The 13,412-nt window shown below is 44.3% G+C and overlaps 1 protein-coding gene across 5 annotated transcripts in view; it reads left to right on the plus strand.

The window, feature by feature from the left end:
* Window positions 1–13,412, plus strand: part of PPARD (peroxisome proliferator activated receptor delta) — an 82,901-nt gene that overhangs the window by 25,320 nt on the left and 44,169 nt on the right. The window lies entirely within an intron of this gene.

Raw genomic sequence — 13,412 nt, forward strand, 5'->3', positions numbered from 1 at the left:
ATGAATATACTACCCAAAGCAATCTACAGATTCAATGCAATCCCTATCAAACTACCAATGGCATTTTTCACAGAACTACAACAAAAAATTTCAGAATTTGTATGGAAACACAAAAGACCCAAATAGCCAGAGCAATCTTTTTTTTTTTTAACAGATTATTTTTAAAATTTATTTATTTATTTATTTATGGCTGTGTTGGGTCTTCGTTTCTGTGTGAGGGCCTTCTCTAGTTGTGGCAAGTGGGGGCCACTCTTCATCGCGGTGCGTGGGCCTCTCACCTTCGCGGCCTCTCTTGTTGCAGAGCGCAGGCTCCAGACGCGCAGGCTCAGCAATCGTGGCTCATGGGCCCAGTTGCTCCGTGGCATGTGGGATCTTCCCAGACCAGGGCCCAAACCCGTGTCCCCTGCATTGGCAGGCAGACTCCCAACCACTGCGCCACCAGGGAAGCCCCCAAAGCAATCTTGAGAAAGAAAAACGGAGCTGGAGGAATCAGGCTCCCTGACTTCAGACTATACTACAAAGCTACAGTAGTCAAGACAGTGTGGTGCTGGCACAAGGGCGGAAATATAGATCAGTGGAACGGGATAGAAAGCCCAGAGATGGACCCACGCACATATGGTCACTTTATCTTTGATAAAGGAGGCAAGAATATACAATGGAGGAAGGACAGCCTCTTCAGTAAGTGGTGCTGGGAAAATTGGACAGCTATATGCAAAAGAATGAAATTAGCATACTCCCTAACACCATACGCAAACATAAACTCTAAATGGATTAAAGACCTAAATGTAAGGCCAGACACTATAAAACTCTTAGAGGAAAACATAGGCAGAACACTCTATGACATAACTCATAGCAAGATCCTTTTTGACCCACCTCCTAGAGAAATGGAAATAAAAACAAAAATAAACAAATGGGACCTAATGAAACTTAAAAGCTTTTGCACAGCAAAGGAAACCATAAACAAGAGAGGACAGCCCTCAGAATGGGAGAAAATATTTGCAAATGAAGCAACTGGCAGGGGATTGATCTCCAAAATATACAAGCAGCTCATGGAGCTCAATATCAAAAAAACAAACAACCCAATCCAAAGATGGGCAGGGGACCTGGATAGACATTTCTCCAAAGAAGATATACAGATTGCCAGCAGACACATGAGGGGATGCTTGACATCACTGATCATTGGAGAGATGCAAATCAAAACTACAATGAGGTGTCACCTCACACTGGTCAGAATGGCCATCATCAAAAAATCTGCAAACAGTAAACGCTAGAGAGGGTGTGGAGAAAAGGGAACCCTCTTGCACTGTTGGTGGGAATGTAAATTGATGCGGCCACTATGGAGAGCAGTGTAGAGGTTCCTTAAAAATCTAAAAATAGAACTACCATATGACCCAGCAATCCCACTACTGGGCATATACCCTGAGAAAACCGTAATTCAGAAAGAGTCATGTACCACAGTGTTCATTGCAGCACTACTTACGGTGGCAGGGACGTGGAAGCAACCTAAGTGTCCATCGACAGATGAATGGATGAAGAAGATGTGGCACATATATACAATGGAATATTACTCAGCCTTAAAAAGAAACGAAATTGTGTTATTTGTCGTGAGGTGGATGGACCTAGAGTCTGTCATACAGAGTGAAGTAAGTCAGAAAGAGAAAAGCAAATACCGCATGCTAACGCATATATATGGAATCCAAAAAAAAAAAAAAAATGGTTATGAAGAACCTAGGGACAGGACAGGAATAAAGACGTAGACGTAGAGAATGGACTTGAGGACACGGGGAGAGGGAAGGGTAAGCTGGGATGAAGTGAGAGAGTGGCATTGACATATATACTCTACCAAATGTAAAGTAAATAGCTAATGGGAAGCAGCCGCATAGCACAGGGAGATCAGCTCCATGCTTTGTGACCACCTAGAAGGGTGGGATAGGGAGGATGGGAGGGAGATGCAAGAGGGAGGGGATATGGGGAAATATGTATACGTATAGCTGATTCACTTTGTTATACAGCAGAAACTAACACACCATTGTAAAGCACTTATACTCCAATAAAGATGTTAAAAAATATATCAAAAAAAAATTAAAAAATAAAGTTACTTAGGTCAGTTCCTTATACCTTTAACCACTTCAGTGAAGTGGTTCAGTATATTTGTTGTATACAATTGATTCTTTTATCATATTCTGTCTTTAATCCTGGGATTTCCATACGGCCATTTAAAAAAAATTATACATTAAGGTTTACTCTTTGTGTTGTACATTTAAATGGGGTTTGAAAAAGGCATAATGCCATGGATCCAGAGTTATAGTTTCATACATTTAGTTCCATTACCTTAAAAATTCCTTTGTGCTTCAATTATTCAACCCCCCCCACCCCCCGTTTCTAGTTTTGCCTTTTTCAGAATGTCGTATAATTGGAATCATACAATGTGTAGCCTTTGCGGACTAAATTCCTTAACTTAGCGATATGCATTTAAGAATCTTACATGTCTCTTCATGGCTGACAGCTCATTTAAAAAAAATTACTGAACAATATTCTTTTGTGGGTACGTGCCACATTTTGTGTATCCATTTACCTCTTAAGGCTATCTTGGTTGCTTCCTGTTTTGGGCCGTTGTGAATGGAGCTGCAATGAACATTCACAAGAAGGTTTTTATCTGGACATAAGTTTTCAAGTCTAGGTAAACCTAGATAGACACATGACTGTGGATCATATGATAAGACGATTTTTAATTTTGTAAGAAACTGACAGGCTGTCTTCCTAAGTGGCTGTATCATCTGCATTTTTACCAGAAAGGAGTAAGAGTTCCTGTTGTTCCACATCTCACCAGCATTTGGCTGTTAATGTTTTGTGTTTTAGACATTCTAAATATATGTTTAGTAGTATCTTGCTGTTGTCTTGGTTTGCAGTTCCCTGATGACAAGTGATGTTGAGCATTTTCTCGTATGATTATTTGGCATATGTAAATCTTTGGTCTGTTCAGATCTTACGCTCATTTTTCAAGTGGCTTATATATATATATATTTTTTTAAAAGCCTCCAGCTTGAGACCTGTAATGCAAGTATTTCTTCTTCTTCTTTTTTTTTTATTTTTTATTTTATTTGTTTATTTATTTTTGGCTGTGTTGGGTCTTAGTTTCTCTGCGAGGGCTTTCTCTAGTTGCGGCGAGCAGGGGCCACTCTTCATTGCGGTGCACGGGCCTCTCACTGTCGCGGCCTCTCTTATTGCGGAGCACAGGCTCCAGACCCGCAGGCTCAGTAGTTGTGGCTCACGGGCCTAGTTGGCTCCGTGGCATGTGGGATCTTCCCAGACCAGGGCTCGAACCCGTGTCCCCTGCATTGGCAGGCAAACTCTCAACCACTGCGCCACCAGGGAAGCCCCGGCTTATATATTTTATTATTGTTCAGTTTTAAATATTTTTTGTGTATTGTTTTTTAAATTTTTTTTAAATTTATTGATTGATTTTTGGCTGCGTTGGGTCTTTGTTGCTGCACGCGGGCTTTCTCTAGTTGCGGCGAGCGGGGGCTACTCTTCGTTGTGGTGTGCGGGCTTCTCATTGCAGTGGCTTCTCTTGTTGCAGAGCACGGGCTCTAGGCGCGTGGGCTTCAGTAGTTGCGGCTCGTGGGCTCAGTAGTTGTGGCTCACGGACTCTAGAGCACAGGCTCAGTAGCTGTGGCGCACGGGCTTAGTTGCTCTGCGGCATGTGGGATCTTCCCGGACCAGGGCTCGAACCTGTGTCCCCTGCATTGGCAGGCGGATTCTTAACCACTGTGCCACCAGGGAAGGCCCTTGTGTATTTTTGATATAAATCCTTAATCAGATACGTATTTTGCAGATGTTTCTACCAGTCTGTGGCTTGCCTTTTCATTCTCTTAACTGAGTCTTTTACAGAGCTGAAGTTTTTTTAATTTAGTAAAGTCTAGTTCATCAAATTTTTTTTCATGGATTGTGCTCTTGATATTATATTTAAAATCTCATCACCTCACCCCAGGAGATGGTGATTTTCTCCTGTTTTATATTTAAGTTTATGTTACATTTTAAGGTAACTTTTGCATAAGGTCTAGGCTTTTATATGTATATATGTATACATATATGTATGTATATGTGTATATATATGTGTGTGTGTGTATATATATATATATATATATATATAGTTCCAGACACCATTTGTTGAAAAGACTATTTTGTCCATTGAATTGACTTTGCTTCTTTCTCAAAAGAACTGTTGACTATGTTAGTATTGGTCTATTTCAGGACTTCTTACATTGTTGCATTGATATATGTATCTGTTCTTTGCCAACACCACACTGTCTTGATTTCTATATTGTAATAAATATTGAAATCACAAAAAAAGGGGAAAAAAAGAAATTCTGTACCCTAATTAATAATTCTCCATTCCCCAACCCCCCAAGGCCTCTGGCAACCACCATTCTACCTTCTGTCTCTATGAATTTGGCTACTCTAAATCCATCGTAGGAGTGGAATCATACAGTATTTGTCCTTTTGTGACTCGCTTATGTCACTTATGATGTCTTCAGGGTTCACCCATGTTGTAGCATGTGTCAGAATTTCGTTCCTTTTTAAGGCTGCATAATATTCCATTGTGTGTATATACCACATCTTGTTTATCCGTTCATCTGTTGATGATTCATTCATCTGTTGCTTTCCCCTTTTGGCTTTTGTGAATGTACTGCTATAAACATGGATGTACAAATATCTGTTCACATCCCCTTGTTCAATTCTTTTGGGTACATACCCAGAAGTAGAATTGCTGGGTTGTATGATAATTCTATTTTAAATTTTTTAAGGAACCACCGTACTGTTTTCCATAGTGGCTGCACCATTTTACATTCCCACCAGCAGTGTACAAAGGTACCCATGCCCTCCCTCTTGATTGATAGCTCGGTTGAATATAGAATCAGAATTTTGAGGTTACTGTTCCATGTTTCAATATGAATAATGAAGTTAGTTGGAATCTAAGTCCTTTGTAAGTAATCTGTTTTTTCTTCTCTGCAAGATGTAAGAATATTCTTTATTCTTGGAGTTCAGATATATCACCAGGATGTATCTAGATATTTGTCTTCTTTCCTTAATTTCTGCGGAGCCCTTAATTGCTAAAGACAAGTCTTGGTATCTCCAGGAAATCTTCTATTTGTTTTCCTTCATTGTCTCTATCCTCTGCTTCTAGGACTCTTATTAGAGAGACTTTGGACTTTTGGACTTATTGCTTCATTGCTAGTGTGTAGAAATATGATTAAATTTTATATATTCATCTTGTATACTTCAGCCTTGCTGAACTTATTTATTAGTTCTAATAGTTTTTTTTTAGTGGATTTCTTAGGATTTTCTGTGTATAAGACCATGACTTCTGCCAATAGAGATAGTTTTACTTTTTCCTTTCCAATCAGATAACTTTTATTTCTTTTTCTCACCTAATTGCCCTGGCTAGAATCTCCAGTACAACATTGAATAGAAGTGGTGAAAGTGGACACCCTTGTCTTGTTCCTGATCTTAGGAGGAAAGCTTTTCCTTAGGAGCTGCTTATTTTTGAATTGAGAATTCTTGACGTGCTACAAAATTCAGAGGTATTCCTTCTTTCCCTCCCCCATCTCTCAGCCGCCCAGCCCCCCGGTGGAGGCAGCCCCCTTAGCCACTCTTGTTTATGAGCATGTACCTCTTTTCTGTTATGACATTATGACTTTCCAGGCAGATGACTATCTGCCGCGCTCACTGGTCTGCCTCTCGCTTCTCGTAGTGTGTCTTGTCCATGTGGCATCCAGTGCGCCTGGAGCTTCCTCATCCTTTTTCACTGCTCCCTCCTCTCTTTTATGTGTGTGCCACCCCCCTATTTATTGATGGGCGTACAGGTGATTTCCAGTCTTTTGCTAAGTGAATAACCTTCACATGTATCATTTTGCACACAGATATAACAAACAGATTGATAAGGATACAATGCGACAGATGCCGTGGCGGAGATGTGTGTGGGAAAACTGCCGGGAGGGAAGGAGGTAAAGGCTTTCAGAGGGGGCTGGTTAATGGAGCCGTAAGAAAGGCTCGGGGTGAGCATTTGGCATCTGGGATGGGTCTCGCAGGCTGGGCAGAATTGCAGCAGGCTGAGATGGTGTAGGAAGCACAAGTGTGAGTAAAAGAGCAGCAGCTCAGATGTGATTGGGGAAATCAGGAGTATTGTTTATCTATTGCTTCATAACAAATTACCCCAAAACTTAGTGGCATAAAACAGCATTTATGATCTGGCAGTGTCTGTGGGTCAGGAGGCAGTTACACAAGGGCCTGAATATTAGGAGGCAGGTGTTTTGCAAGCCATTTTAGAAGGCTGCCTCCAATAGCAAGTTGTAGTGAGGATGGGATTGACTTGGAGCCGGCTGGAGGTGGGGTGGAGCCATTAATGGAGGTGATCTTACATGCTTGGCTGGGAGGTTGGGATTGATGTGAGAACATGGGAGCCACGGAAGGCCTTTGAGCAGGAGAATAATGTGATAGGCGTTATCTAGGGCAGTTAATCTGCTAGGATTATACCAGACGGGTCAAAATGGAGAGTGATAAACAGGCAGAGACTTAGATTAGGAGAGGTCTGTATTAACCGAAGTGAAAAGTTTCTGGCCTTTAGTAACAGTTGCTACACATGGAGCACCTTCTCTGTACCATGTAGTTTGGCTGTGTTTTCTCAACTCTTCTGTCTTAGAAACGACCACAAAAAGAAGGTATTACTGATGTATATTGTTTGCAGCTGAGAAAACTAAGCCTCTGAGAGGTTAAGAAACTTGCGTATGGTGCACAGCTAGTAAGTTGCAAAGCGGCACTCAGGTCTGCCTGGCCTTTAGGACCGTGCCTTTGGGTGGCAGGGCGAGTGGAAAGGTGGGAATGACTGTGGAGACAAAGCCTTGGCCCTTCCCTGGATGCTGAGGGGAGACGGAGGAGTGTGAGAGGTTGATTTTTTGAACCTAGGTGGCCAGGACAAAGATGACACTGTAACAGGAAGAAGAGAGGCCAGTGGGTCGCTGCTGTGGTGGGGGAAGGTGAGTCATCCTGGAACACTGGGTGCTTGTTGGCAGGGTCCTTCCCAATTATAGGGGATCGTAAATAGTTCCCAGACTTGGTGTATGAAGATGTGCTTTTGGCCAAAAAGGGCTCTAAAAGTGGGAGCTTCTTGGTCAGAGGGTTCTGTGAGGAGCTTGTTTGTTTGAACACTGGGTTTTCGTGTTCCCTCAGCAGTCTGAGTGGGGCCTCTGCCACATTCTGCTGGTCAGAGCAGTCCCTGGACCAGCCCTGATTCAAGGAGGGAGGAGTAGCAAGGGCAGCCGTCTTTAACCCACTAAGGGCCAGTGATGGAGAGCAGGGATTCGAACTCACAGCTGTGTGACTCAGGCCCAGGGCTCTTTCTGCCACACCACCCTGCATTCCTTTCTGCTTCCGACTCCTTGGGGCCTGTAGAGCTTGCTGGCTCACGTGTGTTGTTGAAGGGAACTAATTTTTATTTTGGCCTCCCAGAGCAGAAGTTGCACTAGTCACCTCTTTTTCACAGGTTAGCCTCCAAGATCACCATGCCTGAGAGAACCTTCCGACATTGGCTTTGTCCGGGGGATCTGCTGGCTGTCCCCCAGGCTCTTTGGCACCGATTGCCGAACACACCTGGAACTTCCCCACTGAGTTTCCCGTCTGCACTTAGCGCTGGCCTGCGGGATCCCTGCAGTGCTGCAGCCGGATGTGCAGACGGGCCCCATTGCAAGTTGTCCCAGGTGGTGTCTAGTCCAGTGATTCCCAGGCAAGACTCAGCTGACAGATTCACCAGGGAATTCTGGAAGAAAGGTAGTTTCCTCGGCCTGGTCTCAGGCCTCTCGAATTAGAATTTCCAAGAATGAACTCCAGGAATCTGCGTTTTAAAGCTCCCCATTGACCTGAGGGGGCAGCCTGGTTGGAGAACCACTGACTTCTCAGAAAGGTGCCTTTGAAGTCACTGATCAGAGTTCAAGTGGGGCCTGAGAATGACTGTCCTGAGGGCCTCACACCTCACAACCAGGAAGTGACTCCTGAAAGCCTCCAGGTTTCTGACTGCATCTGCTCAAAGGATGCTCTTTTGCATTTTTAAAAAATTTATTTTATTTATTTATTTTTAGCTGTGTTGGGTCTTCATTGCTTCGTGCGGACTTTCTCTAGTTGTGGCGAGCGGGGACTACTCTTCGTTGCGGTGCGCGGGCTTCTCATTGCGGTGGCTTCTCTTGTTGCGGAGCACGGGCTCTAGGCACGCGGGCTTCAGTAGTTGTGGCACATGGGCTTAGTTGCTGCATGGCATGTGGGATCTTCCTGGACCAGGGATCAAACCCATGTCCCCTGCATTGGCAGGCGGATTCTTAACCACTGCACCACCAGAGAAGTCCCCATATTTGGTTTTAAAAGAGAGAGCAAGAGTGAGAGTGAGAGAGCGAGAGAGAGAGAGAGAGAGAGAGAGAGTGTGTGTGTGTGTGTGTGTGTGTGTGTGTGTGTGTATGTGTGTAATTTTGAATGAATCAAAATGTAAGGATACTGATAAATTTTGCCAGATTCCAGAAAGTTACACTAATTTACCCTGTCTCAGCAATATGTGAGAGTTTCTGACCCCCTGTTCCCTTGAATCTGAGTTAACTTATAAAGGAAGTCCTGTGGTCTTCTGAAATGTAACACTCTCTGACCTGGGAACCAGTTAGTTTGGAGTCGATGCTCACATTTCCCTTTCCTTGGGCCACCAGGGTCCTGCGTGTTGGGTGAGACAGTGGTGTCTGGGAGCTCTGACCTCCTCAGTCCTCACTGTGGCCCCGTGGTATTGCATCATTTCCTGTCTCCCTTAGGCCACGTGGCATTCTCTGGCCACTTACCCTGTCACGTGTGGAGGTGTTCGGGAGTGAGTAAAGTTGGGTTGGTCAAGTGTGTGTAAGAAGACGTTGGTTCGTGCTTCCCTGGTGGCGCAGTGGTTAAGAATCCGCCTGCCAATACAGGGGACATGGGTTCGAGCCCTGGTCCGGGAAGATCCCACGTGCCACGGAGCAACTAAGCCCGTGTGCCACAACTACTGAGCCTGTGCTCTAGAGCCTGCGAGCCACAACTACTGAGCCTGCGTGCCACAATTACTGAAGCCTGCACACCTAGAGCCCATGCTCTGCAACAAGAGAAGCCACCGCAATGAGAAGCCTGCGCACTGCAACGAAGAGCAGCCCCCGCTCGCCACAACTAGAGAAAGCCTGCGCACAGCAACGAAGACCCAACGCAGCCAAAAATAAAATAAATAAATTAAAAAAAAAAAAAAAAAAGACGTTGGTTCCAGCTGCTGATTTACATGCCTTCTGACGTCATCAAGAGAGATGTCACTCTGGAAGTTGCATGTCTTCAGAAGTAGAAATGAAGAAACGCTTCCAGGAAGCCTGACACAATCAGCCCAACCCTCTGGAGATGGTGGGCACCCACGCAGCTGGTAAACGCTGCCTGAGTCACCACTGGCCACAGTTCCTGCTCCTGTCCACACAGTTCCTGTCTGAGAGGACCTGCCCAAGACAGTGGCCAGGGACGCGGTATAGGTCTCCCCAGGTCATGGTGGCAGCCTCTTGGCTCTGGTTTTACAGCAGTTCTTTTCTCCAGAGATGAGTTGTGGTGTCTGCCATTTTTTTTGGATAAGTCTGTGGATTGTACACTTGGGATTTGAAGGAAGAGCTGGATGGCCAAGGCAGCGCTTTTAGGTAGCAGAGCTGTATCCCTGTGTGGAGTCAGTTAAGGCTCTCCAACAACAGCTGGCTGGTTATCCTTTTATTCATCTCTCATGATTTTCGTGTCACATTCTCCTTGGAGTTTGGTACAAGCCTTCTTCCACTCACCCCCATCCCTCTCAAGAAGATGCTGCCTCTTGTCACTGTGGAGATCACAGGCGTTACAGATGCCGTAACTTCTTTCCTTGCATCTCAGAGATCTCTCGTGTTTGGGCCCTCACATACTTGTTTGTTTTATTATTACTAATGCAGTTACCAAGTGCCTGCTTTGTGCCTAGTACCTTATTAGACTCTGGAAAGATGCAGCAGAAAAAGATTGGCCTTGCCCTCTGGGAGATGAAACATCTCTTTTCTCCCTTCCTCTCTGACTGTGCCTTTGCTGCCCTGGTTCCTCTTCCTCTTTCCCCTGCCTGAGTGTGAGCGTCTGGGGGCTCCTGCCCCTTCTCTGCCAGACCTGCTTTTCCCACAGTCCCCACCTTAATGGGAGCATCCCCACCCCCCTGGTCACCTGATGGTCACCCTTCATGTCTCTTTTAATCAGTCACCAGATCTTGTCAATTCTTCTTCCTTAATATCTTTCCTGCTTTTTGCCTTAAAGTCTGATGACACTAGTGCTACCCCAGCTTGTGGTTGTTATTTGCCTCGTATTTTCAACCTTTCTGTGTCATCATGTTTTAGGAGTTTCTTTCATAAACAGAACGTGGCTGGATTTAAAATTTTAAGTCAGATCTGAAAATCTGCCTTAAATGAGTTTAATTTATTTACATTTTGGGGTTTGACTTAAATATATTATCATGTTTTTGAGTCCTTTCCATATACTTTCCTTTTTTGCCTGTTTTTCTCCTTTCCTGCCTTCTGTTCGATTGATTGAGTTTTCTTTATTCTCGTTACTGGTTTGAAAATTCTACACCTCATTTCTGTTCTTACTCCTACATTTTCTCCTCTTACCCCCCATCTTTTTACTTTGGAGAAAACATGAAAATAATATAGTGAACATCTGTATTCTTTTTATTTACACTTAATGCATTTCTCTCTTTATATACTTTTGTTTAGAACCATTTGAAAGTAAGTGTGGACTTGTTTTTCTTTTTCTTCCTCAGGATTTGGTGTGCTACTTCTATCGAGAGACTCACTTAAAAATTTTTTTTTTCTATTTTGGAATAATTTTAGATAAATTTAGATTTAGAGAGTTTCTGTACACCTTTACCCAGCGCTCCCTAATATTAACATCTTACATTTAATTCTTTTTTAAATTTTGGGAAATTCTCAGTCATTCTCTTTGGTTCCCTCCCATTTTTTGTACTCAAGCCTCCCGGAATTCCTCTTAGACATCTGTTGACCATTCTACCATCCAGGTCTCTTATATGTTTTTTCTGTGCTGCTTTATCTCTTTAACCATCTAAATCTTCTCATTTTGTCAGCCCTTTCAGATTATTTTATTATTCCTGATTCTTGGGATGCTTCCTCCCTTTTTGTGTCTGATGTTGTCCCTCTTGGTGGTTTATTTCCGTGTAGTTTGTAACTGGGTTGTGAGCTCATCTTCAGGAAGGACTGTCATGGGCAACTTTTGTGTCCTGGGGTGTAAAAGTATCCCTAAGAACAGTTTGCATCTGGTGGGGCCATAGGGTTAAAGGTCCTGGCTCAGTTTTTATGTTCATTTCTCAGTTTGGCACCCCTTCACCACTCTCTTAGTGTAAAATCAGATTCGTATCCATGGGTGGGGCTAGCTTAGTAGTTGAGTTTCTTATGGGTGACTTTCACCCTTCCACAGAGCCTTGGAGAAATGGCCAGCTCCTTATTGCTTTCCTGTACTGGGCAGCCCTTTGAGGTTCTCATGTTGATATCTGGGCTCAAAGCCACAGCCAGATATTATAACTACTTCATGTGTGGGTTCAAAAGTCCACAGGTCATTCTGGTGTCAGTCCCACTTATTGTTCATGTTTCCCTTTTTCTTGTCATTTCTGGCACATGGGGTATTTTTCTTTCAAATTTGGCTGTATGTTTAAGGATATCATTTATCTTATCTAGTATTTCTATGACTGTGACCATAGTGGGAAGGGGAAGCTCTTTCGCATTAATTCAGTCCATTACATTGCTGAAAGTTCAAGTCCAAATCCTTAGCATAGCGTATGCAGCCCTTTGTGATCCAGCCCCCATCTACCTCTCCTGCGTAAACTTAGCTTTTAAATTTTACACTTCAGCAAACTGAACTATTTGCACACCACAAACTGTAATGTTTAAAAGCTCAAGTTTTAGAGTCCAACTGTTTGGTTTGGAACCTGTCTTCATCCTTTCATAACTTGTGATCTTGGACAAGGTACTTATCCTCTCTGTGCCTCAGTTTTCTCCTCTGTAAAGTGGCAGCGTCTGGCATATAGTAAACCTAATCCCTGTTAGCTCCGTCCGTGGCTGCTGTCTCCAGGAGGCCACACCCTCAGGCTTCTGCACCTTTGCACATGCTTGTTCCTCCCAGGAAGTGCCCTTGACTGCCTTCCTTGATCCCTCTCGACAGAATGGCTTTTGCTCTTTCTGTGCTTGGTGTCTCTTTCTATAGTAATTATCACTTGGTAGGTCATTGTTTGTTTACGTTTCCTTTCCTTCCCAGATGCCAAGACCCCTGAGAACAGGGCCTTGTTTTTCTTGGTGCTTGAAGCTCCTGGCATTCTCCCTGTCACTTGGTGGCTGCTCAGTGTGGCCTGTTGAGTTGAATTGCATTGAATTTCTCTGGTTGAGTAGAGGCAAGGGCTTGGGAGTGGTATGAGACCCAGATGCAGGGAGAGAGAGCAGGGAAGATTTTTTTTTTGGCACATTTTGTGCCAAGTTGATGGAAATGTGGCAGGGACACAAGGTAGCAATTCTCAGTCTAGGTGAGGGTGCCAGCGACTTAAAGCAAGCCAGTGGCCAGAAAAAGCCACTAAAGCCTGCAAATTAAAGTAGTTTCCGGCCTTAAGAATGCATGTCCCACTTTCCATCCCCAAACTCAGCTTCTCTGAGTGCCAGGCAGAGGAATACAAACTAATTATAATCCCTAGTGGACACTGAGAACCTATAATTTTAGAATAAGGCTGCATTTCTGAAAAGGACAGTTGCTCTCGGAGTAGATGATTCTACGTGCTGGGGACCTCGAAGGAGACCAGGGTGTGAAAGTTCAGTAGCCAGCTGTTCAGAGCTAAGTGTCACCCACACCCACGCCTGTGCAGTTAAGGTTTCTGCCCCACTGAGATTTCAGCAGCCAAAAGAGGCAGATTGGATAGGCCTGGGCAGAGCTAAACGGCCTGTGCCATCCCTCCTCAGCTCCACCTGAATTCTCTGGACTCTTGGGATTCTATCACAGGAATAGTCTCAGAAGAGAAGGGAAGTTGATCTTTGAAGATGCCCAGAGGGTGTCCGTCAGACAGTAGTCTGGTGGGAGTGGTGAACAATGACAGCACCGACTCTCAGTCCCCTTGGCTGGGATTTCAGGACTCATTTCAACTCAGAGGTAGGCACAGGGCCTGAGGTGGCGGACAGCTTGGGCCAGTACACACGGTTCCCAATAGTTCTTTCCTGACGACTCTGGGTGTTCACTACTGTGCTGGGTGCTACTGCTGAAGATACCAAAATAGTAATGCCACAGTCCCTCTCCTCAGCGAGGAGAGCTTGCCGTCTAGTTGGAGAGAA

This window comes from Balaenoptera borealis (genome assembly GCF_965194805.1).
Source record: "Balaenoptera borealis genome assembly, chromosome: 12".
NCBI classification, from domain to species: Eukaryota; Metazoa; Chordata; class Mammalia; order Artiodactyla; family Balaenopteridae; genus Balaenoptera; species Balaenoptera borealis.